This window comes from Lycorma delicatula, chromosome 8 (genome assembly GCF_047948215.1).
Source record: "Lycorma delicatula isolate Av1 chromosome 8, ASM4794821v1, whole genome shotgun sequence".
Classification (NCBI taxonomy): domain Eukaryota; kingdom Metazoa; phylum Arthropoda; class Insecta; order Hemiptera; family Fulgoridae; genus Lycorma; species Lycorma delicatula.
Genome location: NC_134462.1, coordinates 128,786,373 through 128,806,860, shown reverse-complemented (window position 1 = coordinate 128,806,860; position 20,488 = coordinate 128,786,373).

Sequence of the window (20,488 nt, the reverse complement as noted above, 5' to 3'; positions counted from 1 at the left end):
AATATTAAGCCTTTTATTTTGAAAAAAATGGCATTTTATTTTTTTAAATCGGTTTAAAGCCGAGTTATGGCAGAAAATTGATGTTGTAATTTTGTGTCTTGTTTTCATGTACTCCACTTTACGTTCAATTCGATTAAATATTACTTGTTTTTATTTATTGTTAATTCTAGTATTGTAAATTAGTAACAAAGTAAGTAATAAATTTTTCACAATAATAGACCTATTAATTAAAAAAATAAAACAACTACCTGTGATAATGTTACGTTAATTATTCTAGAACATTAGGTATAATTAAACGGTTAACAATTGTTAAAAGTTATCAGAGATGTTCAAAGTGTCCACCGTTAGAAATTACACAAGTCTTTTTCTAAGAGACTGTCTTAACCGTTCAAAAATTCCGGGAGTATTTCTAATTTCTTGAAATTAATTTTGGATCCTTTGTTGAAGATCCTCAATGCTGAGTTGAATAAACAATAATATATTTCAAATGGCTCCGCAGGTAGAAGGCAAGAGGGTAAGTGTCAGGTGATCGGGCAGGCCAGGGCACTGTCCCTCCGCGGCCTATCCATTTTTCATGGAAATTTTCATGCAGGAAATCTGATACCGACTGACTGAAATATGCTGGAGCTCCATCGTGGTGAAATCACATGTTTCCTCTTAATTGTAGTGGTAGTAAGTCTTCCCAAAAATGTGGAAGATTTCATTTAAATGAGCAAGATAATTTTCTCCATTTAAACGATTTGGTAGAATGACAGGATCCAAAAGATAGTCAATAAAATACCTGCCCATATGTTCAGGGAAAAGATACGCTGGTTGTGATAGTTTTGAACAACATTCCTGTTGAAGGAAGTTTCATTTTTAATTGTTAACGTGATAAACAGTAATAGTCGCTGTGTAAAACTATTCAAAAAATGAAAAATTAATATTAATTGTTTTATTATTATTTAATATTAAATCTTAATGTGAGAAAATTATTATTTAATTTGCTACTAATTTACAACACTAGAATTAACAATAAATAAAAGCAGTTAATATTTAATCTAATTGAACGTAAAGTGGAGGACATGAAAACAGACATGAAATTACAACATCAATTTTCTCCCGTAACTCGACTATTTGTTAACAGATTTTAAAAAGTAAAATGTCATTTTGTTCAAAATAAAAGACTTAATATTTTAGCAATAACATAAATTTTGATAAAAATAACGTTTACGGAAATATAACGGATTGAAAGATAAACATGGCTGTCGTTTTGTAATATTCGAAGGTATTTAAATCTTGATTTTTTGGTAATTTTAAAACTTTATTACCAAGACGCTTACCAAATATTAATGTGATTCGTCAACCCGAACTTGAGATATAAATTTTTATATACAAATAACAAAATGATGGACAGGGGGAGAACAAAGGAGAAAATTTGGTAACAAAGGAGAATTTGATTATTGAAATCTTTTTCCAGATTTATGAAGAAAAAGTAAAGACAAGATACCTTTTATAATATTATTCGCATAACCTAAATTTACACTTGTGTGAATCAGGTAAAAAAATAAAATAAAAATATCGCTATTTATACTTTGCATTGTCCGTACGTAAGTGTTAAATTTATTTCTGTTTTTTATCCCACCACCACTTTTATCACTTTTTTTATACAACTTCTTCAGATTTCATGAGAAAATGAATAATAACATTTATTAATGAAAAATTACTCATTTTACATTTTGTCACCATAAAAGTAATAAAAGTGGCGGTACGATAACAATAACGTTATGTTATTAATATTTCATATATAATTTGTATATTTCACGTTAATTAGACGAGGTTAGCGAGCGTAGGTTATGTTTGGCTAAGCCACCGGGTTGGTCTACTGGTGAACGCGTCTTCCCAAATCAGCCGATTTGGAAGCCGAGAGTTCCAGCGTTCAAGTTCTAATAAAGGCAGTTATTTTTATACGGATTTGAATACTAAATCGTGGATACCGATGTTCTTTGGTAGTTGGGGTTCAATTAACCACACATATTAGGAGTGGTCGACCTGAGACTGTACAAGCTACACTTCATTTACATTCATATATCATCCTAATTCATCCTCTGAAGCAATACCTGAACGGTAATTCCCGGAAGCTAAACAGGAAAAAGAAAGGTTATGTTTGGTCAGGTTATGTTGATATACGTAAGGTAGTGACGGGAAGGGTAGCCCTTCTGGGGAGGGGCATTGTGGCATCCAGAAGCGGGGGTCACGATGTCTCAGTGAACCAGAAGGGACCCGGTTGGGTGCTTGTCCGCTGGGAGGACACTGCTGATGGGGGATGGCTAGACATCGCCGCGTCACATTAGGCCAACCGATGCAACGTCTTATAGGCGGTTACCGGTTGCCCTAGTGTGGTTAAAAAAGGATAAAAAATAAAAAAAAAGATACGTAGGATACATCAGTAAACTAGATCGACATAATCATAACAAACAATCTACGCTCGCTAAGAGACATATTTTTTATTTAATATATTGTAATAATAACTTTAATAAATTGTTTTTTGACAAAGAAGTTGCATCAAAAAAAGTGAAAAAAGTGGCAGTGCGATAACAAACAAGTGCCTAAAATAATTTTTCAATTTCTTATCATAAATACAATTTGTAATTTAAAAAAATAAGTAATCAACCCGAACTAATGCTGGTAATTTAATATCTATAAAAACAAATACGGGAAAAATTATCATCAAATGGATGAGAGATGGAGTAATTACCAATTCAGATGGGCGTATTTTTACCTCTCTCTCATCCTCTCCCTTTATTTCCCTCTCTCTCAATCGGTTCTCTTTTCTCTCTTTTTCAAGTTGCGTGAATCGACAAACATTTATGGGTATGTATTATTCTTATATGTATTTTCGGCGTTAACTGTGCAATTTTTAAATTCCGATCTCCTCTTGAGATTCCCCGATGTTTCAATCGAAATTTCCCGAACGACGTCTCCCCTAATTTTTTATAGAGAGCCGGAATCGGATTTCAAAACCCGGAGGACCAACAATTTAGATTCACCCGAACCGAATAGATTACTTTGCTACTTTTAACAGTAGATGTTTAAAGAACATCGAATAGAGTAATTAAAATCGGACGTTGTGAAGTAATATCTCATATTAAATTAAGCATATTATAATTACACAATTCACTATTTTCATTTACATAATTCGGCGTTTTTCTTTTCCCGAAGCTTTCTCATTATCTCTGTTTGTTTTTTCCTCTTTCTTCGCTCCACTTCGGATTTCTTTTAGGTTTTATCTTTTCTTGAAACTCATCAACCACTTCCCTAGATTCATCTGTTTCATGTGTAAAATTTTTGTTTATATTTCTTAGAAGCTTTTTTCGATCTCTTTATATCGATTTTGTTTTTTGACTTTTTTTTCGTTAATAAAGTTAAAATGAACACTAAAACTAAATTCGTCAATATAAACATTCCGGTCTTCGCAGACCGTATTGTAATTTTCGCAAAGATACAGACAAGGCTAAAATCATAATTCAAAAACTAAGCTGATTTTCCAACGACAAAGAGAACAGAGATCAAACCTTTAAAATTTTCGACAACAAAGAAATAAGTAGAGTTCAAAAATTTAAATATTTGGAAGAAATAATTACACCAAATATAACTGGAAAAAATGGGATGAAGAATAGAGTTCGAAAAATAGAAACCACCTACGCTATCATCTCACAAAAAACATTTACAATAAAAAATCCCTTTCATGTAACTCAAAATTGATGAGCTACAAAATTTTAGTCCTACCAGAAGCACTGTATCGGGCAGAATGTCTGCAGTTTTTTCAGAACAAGAAATAGCAAAAGTAAAGAAAAAAATTTTACGAAACATTTACGGCCCAAAATAGGAAAATGGAATTTACAAATAGAAAAATGAAAAATAATTTTACAAATATACAGAAAAAATAGGGGACTTAAACCGAAAAAGAAGATTACAGTATGGATATTTATGCAGAATGAACAATCGAAGATTGACGATACAAATAATTAATTTTTACATAAACAGAGCCACAAAGACAGATAAATTTAAAAAAAGTGTATCGGGAATCTAAGTTTCCAGAGAGAAAAAAAGAAGGGTATAAACCTGAATAGATGGACGAAAGAAAGGCGACAAAAATAGAGCAAAAGAATGAAAACCTTTTGGGAAAAGAAAAAGAAGTAAAAGCTATGCAAAGTGATCCCTAGTGATCTGAAGGAGAAGAAAAAAGAATTAAAGTTGCTTTTGTCAGTCTGTTATTGTTTATTCTATATTTATGCTCATAGACTTTTATCCTTCTTTTTGCATTGCCGTTTCAATATTTTCTATTTTTTTATATAATTCTTCCTTCCGTTTTTTTTTAGTTTTTACATTTCATCCTTATATTTCGACCATATATATATATTTTTCTGAGGATTCTTTATTCAATTCTGCTTATGCTTTTTCTAGAGAATGTATGTAATTTCTCTGAACCACATACGGCTTCTAAACGGATTACTGTTAATATGAATTTACTCTAAATATGATTTTTTTATTGCACACGTTTTCAATTAAATAGATTTTCCATTTTCTGTACTCTAACTTCGATTCCTTCTTTTTCTAGCCCTGTTGGGGGTAATTATTTCTTTTAAATATTTGATTTTATTAACCCTTTTGATTGTTTTATTTTCTAAGATTTTAATTTATTTGTTTTTACTTCTTTGTACGAAGTAAAGGAAGTACTACTGTGATTGCAAAAAATTTCGGTTTTCAGATTTCAACGGAAATTTTGACCATCACTAAATCAATTTTGACTAGTTTCAGCGTGACGTTTGTACCTAGGTATGTATCTCCCATAACTCAAAAACGATTTAGCTGTAGGATGTTGAAATTTTGGATTTAGGACTGCTGTAACATCTAGTTCTGCACATATATGTTGTTTTTATTATTATTATTATTTTTTTTTTTTTAATTTAAAACAACGTTATGTAGACTACAGAATGAGGCTGACAATTTACCTGGTAAAGATTATTAAGTAAAAACCGGTTTTGAATAATCATTAAAATATACAAAAATGTAATAAAATCAATAAATTATTTAAATATTTATTGTTTTATTTTATTTATTGTTTTTTTTTTATTTTATGAAAAAAGACTAACAACCAGATAGGTTATTACTTTATATTCCGTCTTAAAATACACTTTATTTTGAATTTTATCATCCAAATTACTTTTGAATACTTTTTTGACACAACTTTTTTTTTCTCGATAACCTGTAGGAATTTTTATAAAGAAAATCTATGTGCTCTTTTTTAAACGTGTTTTAGCTTCTGATTATTATTTTTTTTCAAAAGTAACAAATAGTTTAATCAGGATTAAGTAACCCTAATACTATAATTATTGGAATCGCAGTATTTTATTACATAAAATATATTACCTGAATAATTCTAATAGTAAACGAGTCTCGCTCGTTTATTTATTCTAGAAATTAGATTGCATTAATAACCACAGCAGCTGTTAAATATGATTAAATCGGTAACTGTTTTATAATACACATCTGAATATTTATTATTATTATGATTAACATTTTTAATCATTATATCTGTTGTTTATAAGAATAATGTACGAATTAAAACAAAAAAATCTATAAAAAGTAGAAAACTGTTAAGTAACTGTGGAGTAATAACCTGAGGTGTATTTTTTGTCTTTAAATTCCCTCCTTAAACAGAAGTAAACAAAAGGTAATTCTAGTATTATATAATTTATATATTTTTTCCCTCTGTGTAAAATTCTCAGGAGGAATTAAATTTTACGGTTATGGTAGTGGTAGCGGTAGCCGATGTCAGTGTTGCCAACCGTTAGGTGTTGTGAAAGAGAGATCAGATCAATAGAGGGGACTTTACCATTGTGCACGCACGCGCTTTTGAATAAGAGGGAAACGGTCAGAGGAGTATAGCGAGAGAGTTATGTGCTGAGGAGAAGAAGGAGGTTCCTCTCTGTTTGTGGAAAGAGGCTGAGAGAGAGTCGTCAGGGATAAGTGGAGGGAAAGAAAAAAGAGGGATAAATATAGCGGGAGTGAAGAAAGGGAGAGTACGAAGTAGAAATACAGAGAGAGGTCATCGACCCCGTTCCATTTCTAAACATCACTTGTACCGCCCAGTGCCTCTCTGCTCTTTCTCTCCCGTTCTACGTACAATTCTCAGTTCTTTGAACCGCGGTTAGTTGTACCCATGGATGGACACGTGTACATACAAATTGATGATACCTATAAGATTTCGTTATTGCAAGATTATAATTTACGTTTCGTATCTATGCGTACAATTTCAACAAAGATCGTCACTCGAAATTTAATTATCCCATATAGTAGCCCTTGCAAATTTACCTAAATTACTAGGGGTTAATCGGGTTTTCCAATCATCTTGGTTTGATTTTATCTTCCTTCAGTGTTTGTTCCTTTATAATCTCCGTTTGTCGGTATAGTACTACATGCAAAATTTCTTTTATGCAATTTTACGACGATTGCTTTTTCAGTTTTACGTAAATAGTTAATTTATAATTTGCCCACGGTACAGTGAAGTTTGTTTTTCGTATTTTTCGAGCGATGTTAACTTCTCATGGTTGTTCTATTCGCCCATGGAAAAAAAATGTATAAAAAATAAAAACGAAGAGAAAACTAAAAATAAAATGAAATGATTCTATTATATTTATCTTTTTTTTTTCTTATTACTTTTATTTTTGTAAAGAGCAGAATTCAAATTTTATATTGACCCATATTAATTGTTCTAAATATTTTTAAAAATTTAAACGAAACTTAAAAAGACTAATATCGTAGAATATTAACCTATTTTTTCAAAATATTACAAAATTAGAATCAAAAAATATACGTATAAAAGAAGGTTTCGTAAAAAATCTTTGATCCATAAAAAATAGTTAATAGATAGACAACACTCCAAAAAATCACTACAATAAAAAAAAAAACTAAAAAAATTTTCAATTCACTCACCACTATGACTCGTATGAAAAATACACCACTACACAATCAACATAACCCCAACCTTTTTTCAACCTGAAATTGAGCATAACTCAAGAACGATTCAACTGTAAACTATTTTAATAATCTGAGTAAAAAAAAACGTGGAAAATAAATTAATCATTATAATGGTGGATGGTGAAGCAGTACTTCAAAAGGTAAAGTTATTTTAAAATCACTGCTACAAACACACCGGGTTGGTCTAGTGGTGAACGCGTCTTCGCAAATCAGCTGATTTCAAAAGAGTTTCCAGCGTTCGAATCCTAGTGAAGGCAGTTACTTTTATATGGATTTGAATACTACATCGCGGATACCGGTGTTCGTTGGTGTTTTTTTTTTAACCTCCGGATCCACCGTTAGGCATTATTAGAAGATGAAGATGAATAATTTCTAGCGTGTGTGAAATTGCCATGCCTGACCAGGATTCGAACCCGGGAACTCCGGATGAAAGGTCGAGACGCTAACATACGCGCCACGGAGACCGGCTTCTTTGGTGGGTTGGTTTCAATTAACCACACATTTCAGGAATGGTCGACCTGAAACTGTACAAGACTACACTTCATTTACATACATTCATTCATTCTCTGAGGTAATACCTGACGGTGATTTCCGGAGGCTAAACAGGAAAAAAATCACTGCTACAAAACTGTAGCAGAGAAAAAGAAAACCTTTCGTTATTTTATTCTATTTCCTTTTGAAAAAGTATAAACTCATTCTAATCTAAAATTTTACAAAAAAAAACCTAACTCAATAACTGTTCAACCAATCTTCATGAGATTTTCCCATGCACAACTTCAGAAACAGTACTGCAGCATATTTTAATCTCAGTGAAATTTATCAAGTAGTTTTGGAGATTATCGAGCCACAACATTTTACATATATAAAAGTATACCTTATACAGTGGGATCATTTTATCGTGCACATCATGATACTATACGCTATAATTCTACTATGGAGTATAATACAGAGATAAAGCCATTTGATTTGATTTAGGAATGTAGTTATGTACAGCTGTTAATGTGTTACAGCGAATGTTAGAAATACCCACCATTTTTCTAAAGGCAGATCCGAATCCTTCGCACTATATTTTCGACACCCTTCGTAAGACATCGGGCTAATAGAATTCATGTCTGTGTTTGCTCGATATACACGTCCTTTCAAAAAACCCTAGAGAAAGAAGTCTGGTGACGATAAGTCAGGAGAATGAGGGCGCCACAGGCCTTTTGAGATTATGCGATCACCAAACATTTCTTCTAAAAATTTACATGGTGTTTTTGAACGTATGGCATGTTGCCCCGTCTTGTTGTATATAACAGTAGCGTTCATCAGGCTGGAGAAGAGTTACAAATTGCGTAATTATATACTGGTATGCCGGACTGTCAAGGGTTTCGTAAAAATCTCAAGCCCACTATTCCCCATCGAGAAATCGCACACTTAATTTCAGCTTCTGTGAGTGCAGCGGCTTTTCATATAAGATGTGAGTTTTATGTTGACCAATATATGTTGTAACCGCTATGGTGAAAATACGCCTCATCACTTTAAAACACACTATCCAGTATGCCCATCTTACTAAATGTGCGCGATAAAGTGATCGCATTGTATGTATTTTTACGAGGTGTGTGAGAAAAGTAATGAAATTGGTAACACTGCGAGCGATCTGGCAACGCTGTGTATACCGGCATGTGATAGATCGGTTTGTTCATCTCTTCCACATGCTCAGTATGAGTTTCAACTCCGTTCAGCCAACAACACATTATTTTTGACAGCGCCATCAGTGAAGTTGAGTTTTTGTTGTGTGTTACGAAAATGGAGAATCGGAATTTAGAGCGACGTTGTGCGATCAAGTTTTGTGTTAAACTTGGGGAATCCGCGAGTGTGACCTTTGAAAAGTTGAAACAGGCCTATGGGGAACATTGCTTATCAAGAGCACAGGTTTTCCGCCGGCACAAATCATTTTTGGAAAGCCGAGAATAGGTTGAAGATCAAACTCGCTCAGGGAGAACTAATCTGTCGAAAACGTTGAGCGTGTGAGGGCTCTTGTGAAATCAGACCGTCGTTCAATAATAAGGATGATAAGTGAACGGTTAAATTTAAACGCTTTCACCGTACATCAAATTTTGACAGATAATTTGGACATGCTTTCGCATGTCCAACACTTTCGGTTTGTGCGAAATTGGTGCCGAAAAACCTCACAACGGAACAGAAGGACAGTCGAAGAAACGTGTGCGTTGATCTTCTTGAGAGGATTGACAATGACGAAGAATTCTTCAATCGTGTGATCACAGGTGTTGAATCCTGGGTGTTTGAGTACGATCCTGAAACAAAACGGCAAAGTGAAGAGTGGCACACTCCGTCATCTCCTCGACCGAAAAAATGTCGAATGAGCAAATCAAAGATCAAAACCGTGCTGATTTGCTTTTTTGACAATAGGGGTATCGTGCATAAAGAATTTGTTCCTCCAGAACAAAATGTCAACCAAGTGTTTAACAAAGGTGTCCTTGAAAGACTCAGGAAAAGAGTGATTCGCGTGAAACCAGACATCGTAGACAAGTGGATGCTTCATCATGTCAATGCCCCGTGTCACACGGCCATTTCCATCACGGAATTTTTACCTCAAAACGCATTCCTAGGGTTCCTCAACCCCCCTATTCACCTGATTTGAGTCCTTGTGATTTTTTCCTTTTCCCCAAATTGGAACATGTCTTAAAAGGACGTCATTTTGGAACTCTGGAGAACATTCAAAAGACTGTGACCGACCAGTTAAAAGCCCTACCGGTTGAAGCCTTCCAGCGCTGTTACCAGGAGTGGGAAAAACGACTCCGCCGATGTATAGCTACCCAAAGGAACTACTTTGAAGAGGATAATATTATTGTTTGAAAAAAATAAAAACTTTGGTAAGTAAAAAGTCAGTCTCATTACTTTTCTCACACACCTCGTATAAGGAAACTCGTTTTAAAGAAATATGATATTTTCGTACTCCTCATAACTTAAACCGTAAAGAAAAATCATTTTCAACCCATCTCCCCCATCAAACCATGCTACAAAAAATAATTTCGTACTTTTCTATGAAAAGTCGGTAAAAAAGTTAATCTTTTTTCGTAGCTTTTACATGGGAATATGAAAATGTAATTTTGTAGCGTATGAAAAATGGCATGCCTGACCGGATTCAAAACCGGGCTTCCGGATGAAAGACCGATATGCTACCACTCTGCTACAGAGATCTACAATAAAATAAAATATTACAGTAAAACATTTTGCAATATCTTATCTATTTCCCTTAATTACCGTAATTCTGTGTACTTAGCACATAAAAATATGACATTTATTTCTTATATAAATTAACTGCTTTAGAAGATTAGAAAATATTTTTATTTCTTATTAGGACTTTCATTGTTTTTGATACTTAAAAAAGTATCCGGGAATCGAACCTCGAAAATAATTGATTAGAAAGCTAGCTAATTTACGGAATAGCCAACCTTAAATAGAAATTATAAAGAACTCTCTTCTTGAATAAAATTTCAGCTAAAGGAACAGAAAATAAAATCAATTTTAAAGAACATAATAATAATACAATTTTAAAAATAGGTCGCTTTCATCGCCCCATTGAAATATATCCAAGATATATTTTTTTCATCTATTTGGGCAATGAGTCAACAAAAGTTTTATTTTCTATGAAATAGGGTTATGCTTTTTCTGGCACAGTGTTTTTTTGGCAAAATACTTCTTTAAACAAAAAGTTTTATTTTTAGATCATTTGATTTTAGATTTCATTTTCAAAAAAATTTTAAAGGGGGAAATGATATTAGAGGGAGGAAAGATTGCAATATTGATTAAAATTCTTCAGACAAATTTTTTTTTGTCGAAAATGGAATGAAATTTTATTTTTTCCTATTCTCTTAAAGATCCAGCCAAAGCAACAAAATAACTAAAGACATAAAAAAAATACAGAAGTACATCGGTTTAAAAGAGGAAAAAGAATTCTAAAGACTCAATTACAAATTTTAATTTTAGATAAAATCTGTAATATTAAATGTCTTATAAACTGAATACAACATACCCTTAGTGTTTTTTCTAGTTAAAAGAGAAATCTGATGAAATTGGCTGGATGAAAGTCAATTTTCTGTCATTCAATAGTTTTGTTATTTTTATACATTTCTGGTGTAGTATTTTGTGGCGAGCACAGTTAATAAAATCTATACGTATTCAGCGTGTCGTCGTTCTTTACAGGATCAACTGATTTCCTTCAAAATATTTTTCTATTCTTTTAAAAAGCCCGTGATGATCATCGTCAAATATTTTATAACCTACAATACTTCTGGACGAATAACCGTATTTAAAAGCCTTAATTTTGCATTTATAGAGACAGATTATTATGTTGTACACCACGAATAACGGAATTAATAAAATCTAATTAAGAATATAAAAATTGCGATCTACCTAAGAAAACGTTGATGTAGGATATTATATAATAAACACAACCTTCAAGTAAAACAAGTTGAATGAAATAAATGAAAAACAAAAACCTGTTTCAAAATCAATAAGAGTAATTTCCGATCCTGTCACGTTCAAATAGACTAAAAACACACACATTAATTTAGCACGTAAAGTAAGTAAAAAACAGTAAAAGCTTTTAACTAGTTGGGAAAAACAATGGCACTTATATAAATTTTTATATTTTGCGTTTAAAAGTTTCTCACGTCTCAGTTTATTCAAAGCTTTTAGTATATTTTCTGAATGTAGTCTGTCCTTTCTTTAAACACCGAAATATTAAAGAATTTTTAATAGTTTTCAACATTTAATACCACGTGTAAAATAAATAAACATGTCATAGAAATTTATTAAAGTTGACTGTTGTTAATTCATTTTTCATGTTTTTTTAGCTGTTTTTCGGAAATAGATTTGAATTTCATTTCTAACAGAATATTCGTAAAAATGAATAGATCATTTGAGAAACAAAATAAAATTTAAAGAATGTTTTATATAGATCTTATTAATATTTTTACCGATATTTCCAAGAAAACTAAAGTTACTTTCAGTCGAACGGGAGGATTGGGGAATGAACTTGAATTTCATTTACGTATTGAGGTATGAGTATGAAAATACCATTCACTTAAAATGTAATTTACTTTATTATATTATAATATATATATGTCGGAGAATAAAGTACAGTGGAGTATCTTCCGACAAAACGATGAGAATATTCTTTAGAATATCTGTATTTTTAGTAGTTTTAAGAAATGTACTATTACTAGTAATATTTTGTAAAATAAGGTTTAAATTGTTTTATTGCGGTAGGTTTAGGCCTAGGTAGGCACATGGTTGTCAACGTAGTCGGGATCCCAGGACGATAGGGGTATCATAAAATTAATAAGGAAAAGGAAATATGCAGTAGGTATATTATTTGAGAATATGGTGAAAGGGTAGTCTTGCTTTGGAACCCAGATCGAACAGACGTCCTGGTGGTCGCGAATTCGTTATTTCCCTGAGCCTCGGTCTATCGCAAGTTGTTTTAATATTATTTGAATTCTAAATTGAATTAATCTTATATTGTAATTCGTGTGCTACTGAGTTATTGATAAGTGATAATTATCATTTGTAATTATTTCATTGTACGAGTTATCTACTCATTTTTATTAATTGAACTTTATTGTAATCTTATATATTCTCCACTTGTAATGGTGGGAATGAGTGAAGCACAAAACGTTGAATCCCTGACAAATCTCCTCGCCTCTCCGATATATATATATATATATATATATATATATACATAGTGTTTTTAAAATGGTGGGTTGGCTATACTTTTTCGGATTCTATTTATAAAACTAAACAAAAAACATCCTTAGGAAAAATGGCAATTTCTTTTTTTGAAAATCGGTTGAAAAATAGTCGAGTTATGGCAGGAAACTGATGTTGTAATTATGTGTCTGTTTTCTTGTCCTCTACTTCATGTTCAATTCGATTAAATATTTTTTTTTTTTTATTTATTGTTAATTCTACTATTGGAAATTAGTATCAAATTAAGTAATAATTTTCTCACAATAATAGACCTAAATAAGTATGACACAAAATTACAACATGAATTTTTTCCCATAACTCGACTTTTGTTAACCGATTTAAAAAATTAAAATGTCATTTTGTTCAAAATAAAAGACAAAATAAAAGATGTTATTTTAGAAAATAACATAAATTTTTATAAAACTTATATTTATGGTGATATAATGGATTGATAAATAAACATGGCCGCCATTTTGTAATTTTCAAAGGTACTTAATTCCTGATTTTTTTCTAATTTTAAAACTTTATTACAAAGACGCTTATCAAATATTAATGTGATTCGTCTATCCAAACTTGAGATATAAATTATTATATAAAAATAAAATGGTGGACAGTGGGAGAACGAAGGAGAAATTGCCATTTTTCCTAAGGATGTTTTTTGTTTAGTTTTATAAATAGAATCCGAAAAAGTAAAAATTCTCCATATATATATGTACACTATATATATATTCCGGGATTTTTCTAACCTATTCTACTGATAAAAATAATGGAAAAAAATCATATAAACATATATCCTAAAATGCTTCGATTACAAGTTACGGCTAATGAAAAATTTCGCTCGGATTCAACTACCCAGCAAATGAGGTCGTATATTATTTTTAGGACGTTAATTAATGGTTAGAATTAGGGGATTCTTATGATTTTTGGTCTGAAAAATCGAATAACATAAATTTCAGAACCGCATCTGCAATAGTTTTTGAGAAATCTGTAGGAAAACACATAAACTGGAGTAAAAAACTTGTTTTTTCTGTTTAACGTACAATAATAAACACACAGCTTCCAGAAAATTTAATTATGAACAAAATTGTGTAAGATAAGTATTCAAGAATAAAACAAAGAAAAGTTGGAAAAATTCGAATTTTGTTTAGAAATAGTCCATTACTACATTTGTCAGAAAAGTATTTGTTTAATCTAAACAAAAAGTAAATTCGTTTTAATTGAAAAACTTGTAAAAACCAAATTTATTATTAAAAATTTAAAAACCTGCAATTATACAATAATTGCAAAATAAAAATGACTCGGGTAATAATTTTTTCTATTAATGACAGAAACACAATAAAATATGAAAGTTATGAAAATCCTGGGAGAACTTCGTGATATTCTCTGTTTTATCGACGTATTATAAAATTTGTGGCTTCGAAGCTTCTAAAACTACTAGATCAATCTCATTTAAATATTCTGTAGTAGTATATACGAAGTTGTGCATATGATTTATACCTCTTTTACTATTTTCATTTAATTTATGTTCTGAATATTTTTTGCGCAAAAAATTATACAGCACAATTATATAAAACGAAATAACGAAAAGTCGGTGTCTTGCGCGGTTCTCCTACCTTTCCAATCAGTACTTTTTAAGTTCTTTCACTAACCCTTTCCCTAAATTTTTCTGTTATTAATCTTTTATTTTGGTGTTCCTTTTTTCGTAGAAAACCCTTCCTTCCGAGTTTTCTTGTAATTTTTTTGATTAATTTTCAAACTTTAAGTCCGGAATTTCTTATTGCTGTTTTGGTTGTCTTTTATAAATTTTTTGTTATATTATACAGGGTGTCCTTAAAAGGTGAAGCCAAATTATAGGAAGTGATTTTACTTAACATACTTAGGAAAAAATGTCCAGTGAATATAGGCCCGAAAACGCTTATTTTTCTGTCTCTCCACCATTTTGTGTTTTTTTAAGAAAAAAATTATTTTTCAACAACGGTTGGAGATAACGCAATAAAATTTTGTACTTATTTTAAACTAACATTTTTTAATAGGAAAAAAATAACGATAATCTTTGTTGATAAATTTCAAAATGGTGGCCGTTTCAATTGTTCAATCTTAAATATCTTAGGAATTATTACATTTATCAAATTTTGTTATATTATAAAAATTTGAAGCACTTTGTGTGAACAAAACGACACCATAATCGTAAAAATCCGACGACAAACAACATTTATTGCAAAAAGTAGGTCGCAACCGATACAGCGGCCATCTTGTTTTTTATTATCGCGACTCACTTGATAACTAAATCAAATTTTCTGATTATGATTGCTAAAAATTTAACATTATGGATATTTAATAATAATTATTGTTAAGAGCTAGCCTGAAACAATTAATTCTCATTAATAACAAAATGAGAAAATCAAATACATAGTATATTCAAACAAATTTTGAAAATGTAATAAAACTAAACATTTAAAATATATATTCAAACAAATTTTATTAATAAATATGCTATAAATAAGTACTCTGATGATTGCAACTGAAACAGCTGGTTTTTTTTAAACCTCCGGGTCCACCGTTTTGCTTCAGAGGATGAGATGAATGATTTGTAGCATTTGAAAATGCCATACCTGACTGGAATTCGAACCCGGGACCTCCGTATGAAAGTGATAGCGCCACTTAAAGTGATAAGAGTTGTGAGTGGTAGAGCCGAGACGCTACCGCTCGCTCCACGGAGGCCGACTTGTTTTTTTTACTTTATTGTTTTTTTTTCACTTGTAAACAAAACATTTTCGTGTTCTATTACTTACATTGAATTGTGATATCTGTGCTTTGAATTTTGAAAATTTTTGTTTTCTTATTGAAAATTGTCATTAATCGTGTTAATTGTAATTTAAAATCAATCAAAATTATACAAATAATAAACCTGCTGATATGCATTTTAGATACGGTCTTGCCAAATGGCAATACGGGGGAGGCAAAAAGGCTTTACCAAGAAAGTATCCAAACCGCTGTCAGCCAGATAAACAACTATTTTCACGTCTTCATGCACGTTTAAGTGAAACTGGAAGATTTAAAGCCGTCATAGTTGATAATGGTAGATCTAAAACAGTTTCAACGCCACAAGTAAAAGTAAAGGGTTTTGAAAAAGTTTGCACAAGATCCAGAATTATCGTGCAGAAGAGTTGCTATCCAAAAAACTTATCTCGTAATACAGTATGGAATATTTTACACTCGCAATTATTGTACCCTTACCATCTACAACGGATACAAGCTCTTCTACCAGGTGACAACAAATCAAGGATTGCATTCAGTCTGTGGTTAATTAATAAGTTTGCCCATAACCCGAAGTAGATTATAACATTCTTTTTACAGACGAGGCGTCTTTCAGTAAGGATGATGTAAACAACTTCTACACCGACATGTTTGGTGCGAGGAAAATCCTCGTGCAGCATTTCAAGCAGGAAGTCAACACAGGTTTTCTTTCAATGTCTGGGGAGCAATGTACTTGGATAAGCTAATCTTTCTTTTTCCTGATCAGCCTTTGGGAATTATCGTTCAGGTACTACTTCATTGATATGTATGAGTGTAAATGAAGTGTTGTCTTGTACAGTCTCATTTCGATCATTCCTGAGCTGTGTGGTTAATTGAAACCCAACCAGCAAAGAACACCGGTATCCTCGATCTAGTATTCAAATCCGTTTAAAAATAACTAATAAATTTACAAGGACTTGAGCGCTGGAACTCTCGACTTCCAAATCAGCTGATTTGGGAAGACGCGTTCACCACTAGACCAACCCGGTGGGAAGGATAAACTAATCTGGCCTGTCTTCTCGCCACATAGATTGAGAGGTGACTCATACTTGGCATTCATAACAAATAACCTAACTGAACTTCTAGAGGACGTTCCTTTACAAAGTACATTGAACATGTGATTCATCCATGATGGTGGACCTCCCCACTTTGCAGTTGGTGTCGGAGAAAAATGAATTGATCGTTTTCAAGGAAGGTGGATTGATCGGGGCGGTCCCATTCGTTGGTCTGCACGCTCCCCAGATCTGAACCCATTAGACCCTATGGGGATATGTAAACTTTGTTGTTTATTCAACACCAATTGTCGATGTTCATCAGTTAGAGGATAGAATTGTCCGCTCTTTTCAAACAATCAGAGAGTAGCCAGGAATTTTTGAACGTATACGTCAGTCACTAAACATCTGGATTGTTGTTTAAAATTAAAGGATGTAATGTAGAATATTTTTTGTGATTCTCAGCAGAAAATAAACAAAATTTCACAGGTTCTTACAATAAATTAATATTACATATTCATAATGTTGAATTTTTAACAATTTTAATCAGAAAATTTGAATTAATTATCAAGTTAGTCACGCTAATAAAAAAAGATGGTTGCCACATAGGTGAAGGCCTAATTTTTGCAATAATTCTGTTGTTTGTTGTCGAATTTTTACGCCTAAGGTGTCGTTTTGTTCTTAAGAAAAAAAAAATGCTTCATAAATTTTTAAATACAAAAAAATTTGATAAACCTAATAGTTACTAAGATATTTAAAATTGAAACGACCGCCATTTTGAAATTTGTCAACGATGAGTATAGTTTTTTTTCCTATTAAAAGGTACAAAATTTTATTGCGTTATCTCCAATCGTTGTTAAAAATAATTTTTTTCTTAAATATGCGTTTTCGGACCTATGTTCCTGGACATTTTTTCTTCAGTATGTTACGTAGAATCACTTCCTAGAGTTTGGCCTTACCTTTTAAGCACATTGTATAAAATAAAATTTCTTTCATACTATATGTTTTTATTTTTTCCTTGATAAAAGAGGAGAGATTGACTTTAAAAATGCAAATTTTCTCCCGTGCATTATTTGTTTAAATTTATAGAATAGCATCTTGTAGTGCGTAGAGTTTATGTACAGTGCATTTAACTGCGTCGTTCTTTATAGGACCAAATGATTTCCTTCAAATTCTCTTTTCTATCTATTGAAAAGGTTTTGTTGGTCATTTTCAAATATTTTGTGGTGTAAAATAAAATGCATTTTTGGTATTGAAATGGCTTAATTTTGCATTTATAGAAGTAGGTTTTTTGTTGTACATTTTTTTTGTTAGTCGACTGGCCGATTCCATTCCAACTACTATGGGTTCTCCAATGTATTTAAATTCTTGATATTCTTGTATATCACATCATCTTGATAGGTGTTACATCTTTTTTTTTTAAATATTTGTATACCTGTTCTTTCTACTGTTTCTTGTAATAACTGTATTTTTTCAATAGCCATTTGTATGCTGTTAATTTACGCGCCTCCTACACACTCACTCACACACACACACACACACACACACACACACACACACACACACACACACACACACACACACACACACACACACACACACACACACACACACACACACACACACACACACACACACACACATATATATATATATATATATATATATATATATATATATATATATACACGCGCACGCGTAAGATTTTACAGTATAAGAAAATATCGAATTTTTCTCTATAACATGACAATGTTTTGGTGAAATATCAACTTTTGGGGGGAATTTCGTCGAATCATTTCTTCTAGTCGAACAATGAACTACGTACGTTCTGATCTTTTTGTAGCGTGTAAAATGATAATTCACGAAGTATAAATTCAATGACCCTTTTTTATACCTTTTTGATACAGGTAGGTTAAGCTAACTTGCAATTCATCATTCTAATTACAAATAAAAAATATTCGTAATTATGTAGGTATTACCATCTTCACTAATGTTCATTTTAATTAAATTATTTTATAAAACAACTACTGTACTTGCATGTCATTAAAATCTATCCCTTTTTATGATAAGATTTCGTGCTTTACTCTCCTCCCATCCGTTATATTAGGAGTTTTTATTACAGATTTATCACGAAGCTGACTAAAAAAAAAAAACACAACTGCAACAAAGTTTTTTTTTTATTATTCACTTTTAATTAACCTATTTCTTTTTAAAGTTAATATTTTACTGTAATTTACAATTTCGGCTTCAAATTTTGTTATTTTATATAAATGTAAATTTTTTTTTTTAAACCGAAGAAATATCTGTATCTTTAGGGGTACATATTGCTTAAAATATCTATCTCAATATTTTATATAGCTTTTAACGAATGTTAAGCACTTAAGGAACAAGAGGTACCTATTAAAGTTGCTTTATCTGAGAGTTATTGTGTTCAGTTCACAACCTTTCCTTGTAATAATGAACAAAATTAACGTATCATTGCTTTCTCTGAAATTATGTTCACTACATAACCTATCCTTGTAATAATGAACGTAAGGCTTGTAAGGCTGAATATCACCCGAATTTTTGTATATTTGATTCAGTAAAAAAAGCAGCTAGAAACTATTTTACTTCTCACATTCTCTAGTAAACTTGGCATGGAATGATTATTATTCTTTCTGGGGGTAAGGCCTCTTAACATAAATACATATTTATAAAACCATTTACTATATAAAACAATTAACATAAAATAAAGTTCAATTAATAAAAAACAAAATAATTAAAGCAACAGAAAGAATAATAAAACAATTCTCTGACCGTTTCAACAAAAATTGTTACTAATTATAATTATCAGAATAAACATCCGTAAAATTATTTACTTTATTTCATAATTTTACGATGTTAAGGTAAGAAGAGTTAATTATTTATAAAATTAAATTTATTTGAACAAAATTAGTTTTCCACATCGGATTAAAACACGTATACAGAAATGATTTCACAGATACAATTTATAACGGAATTTAATTATGAGAAACCAAACGTGCGAGGAACTCTGAAGAAATTCAATAATTTGCATTTAAATAAAAATGGAATGAAAGAGATAGATTTAAGAAGCATGCACACTAAATAAAAAATTAAAGAATAAAAAAACAAACTTACAAAAAGGATAGCAGTAGCAAAACAAATTTCTCAGTTTCCCAACTTAACGACCTAAAAGACACCAGTCTTACAAATTTTCTTCTCAAGAAATTTTCTTGAGAAGAAAATTTGGCATTCTTCTCAACAAAAGGAATAATGGTAAACATGAAAAATAATTCCAAAAAGATCATATAGAAAATGAATGTCACAACCCAATTTAAATATTTGGAAGAATTATCAGTAAAACGGGTAAAAAAAAAATAGTTTTAAAAATTCGGAATTAAAATTAGAAAAATTAAATTTTCTCCTAATCATAGAGATCAACATCAAAATCAATTTTTTTTTCGAATCGAGGTATTCCAAAACTGTAGCCAGATTAGTGAATTTACACGGAACTGAAACAGTAAATTAGAAAATTTCCTCAAAACTGAAAATAAATCCTAAGGAGAATCTACGGTCTCAGAATCAAATTAAGAAACTTAAAAAATCCGAGAAGATATGGAAATGCCAATTAGAAAAAGAAAATTAAAAGTCCTCGGAAAAATGATACGTCTAAATCAACAAAAAAATAAACAAATTTACGAAAATCTTTGGAAACTAAAAAGTTAAACATGATAAATAAAGCAAATGAAAGAGGAACTTCAATATCTATGGAAAAAAGAAGGGGACTGTTTGGATAGAATTAAATATAAAGAAATTTTCTCGTGAATGAAGGAAGAAAGAAAACCCAAAACAAGAAATACGGTGCAGTCGGAAATTAAAGGAAATTTGGAAAAGAAGCAAAAAAGAAATGATACTTACGT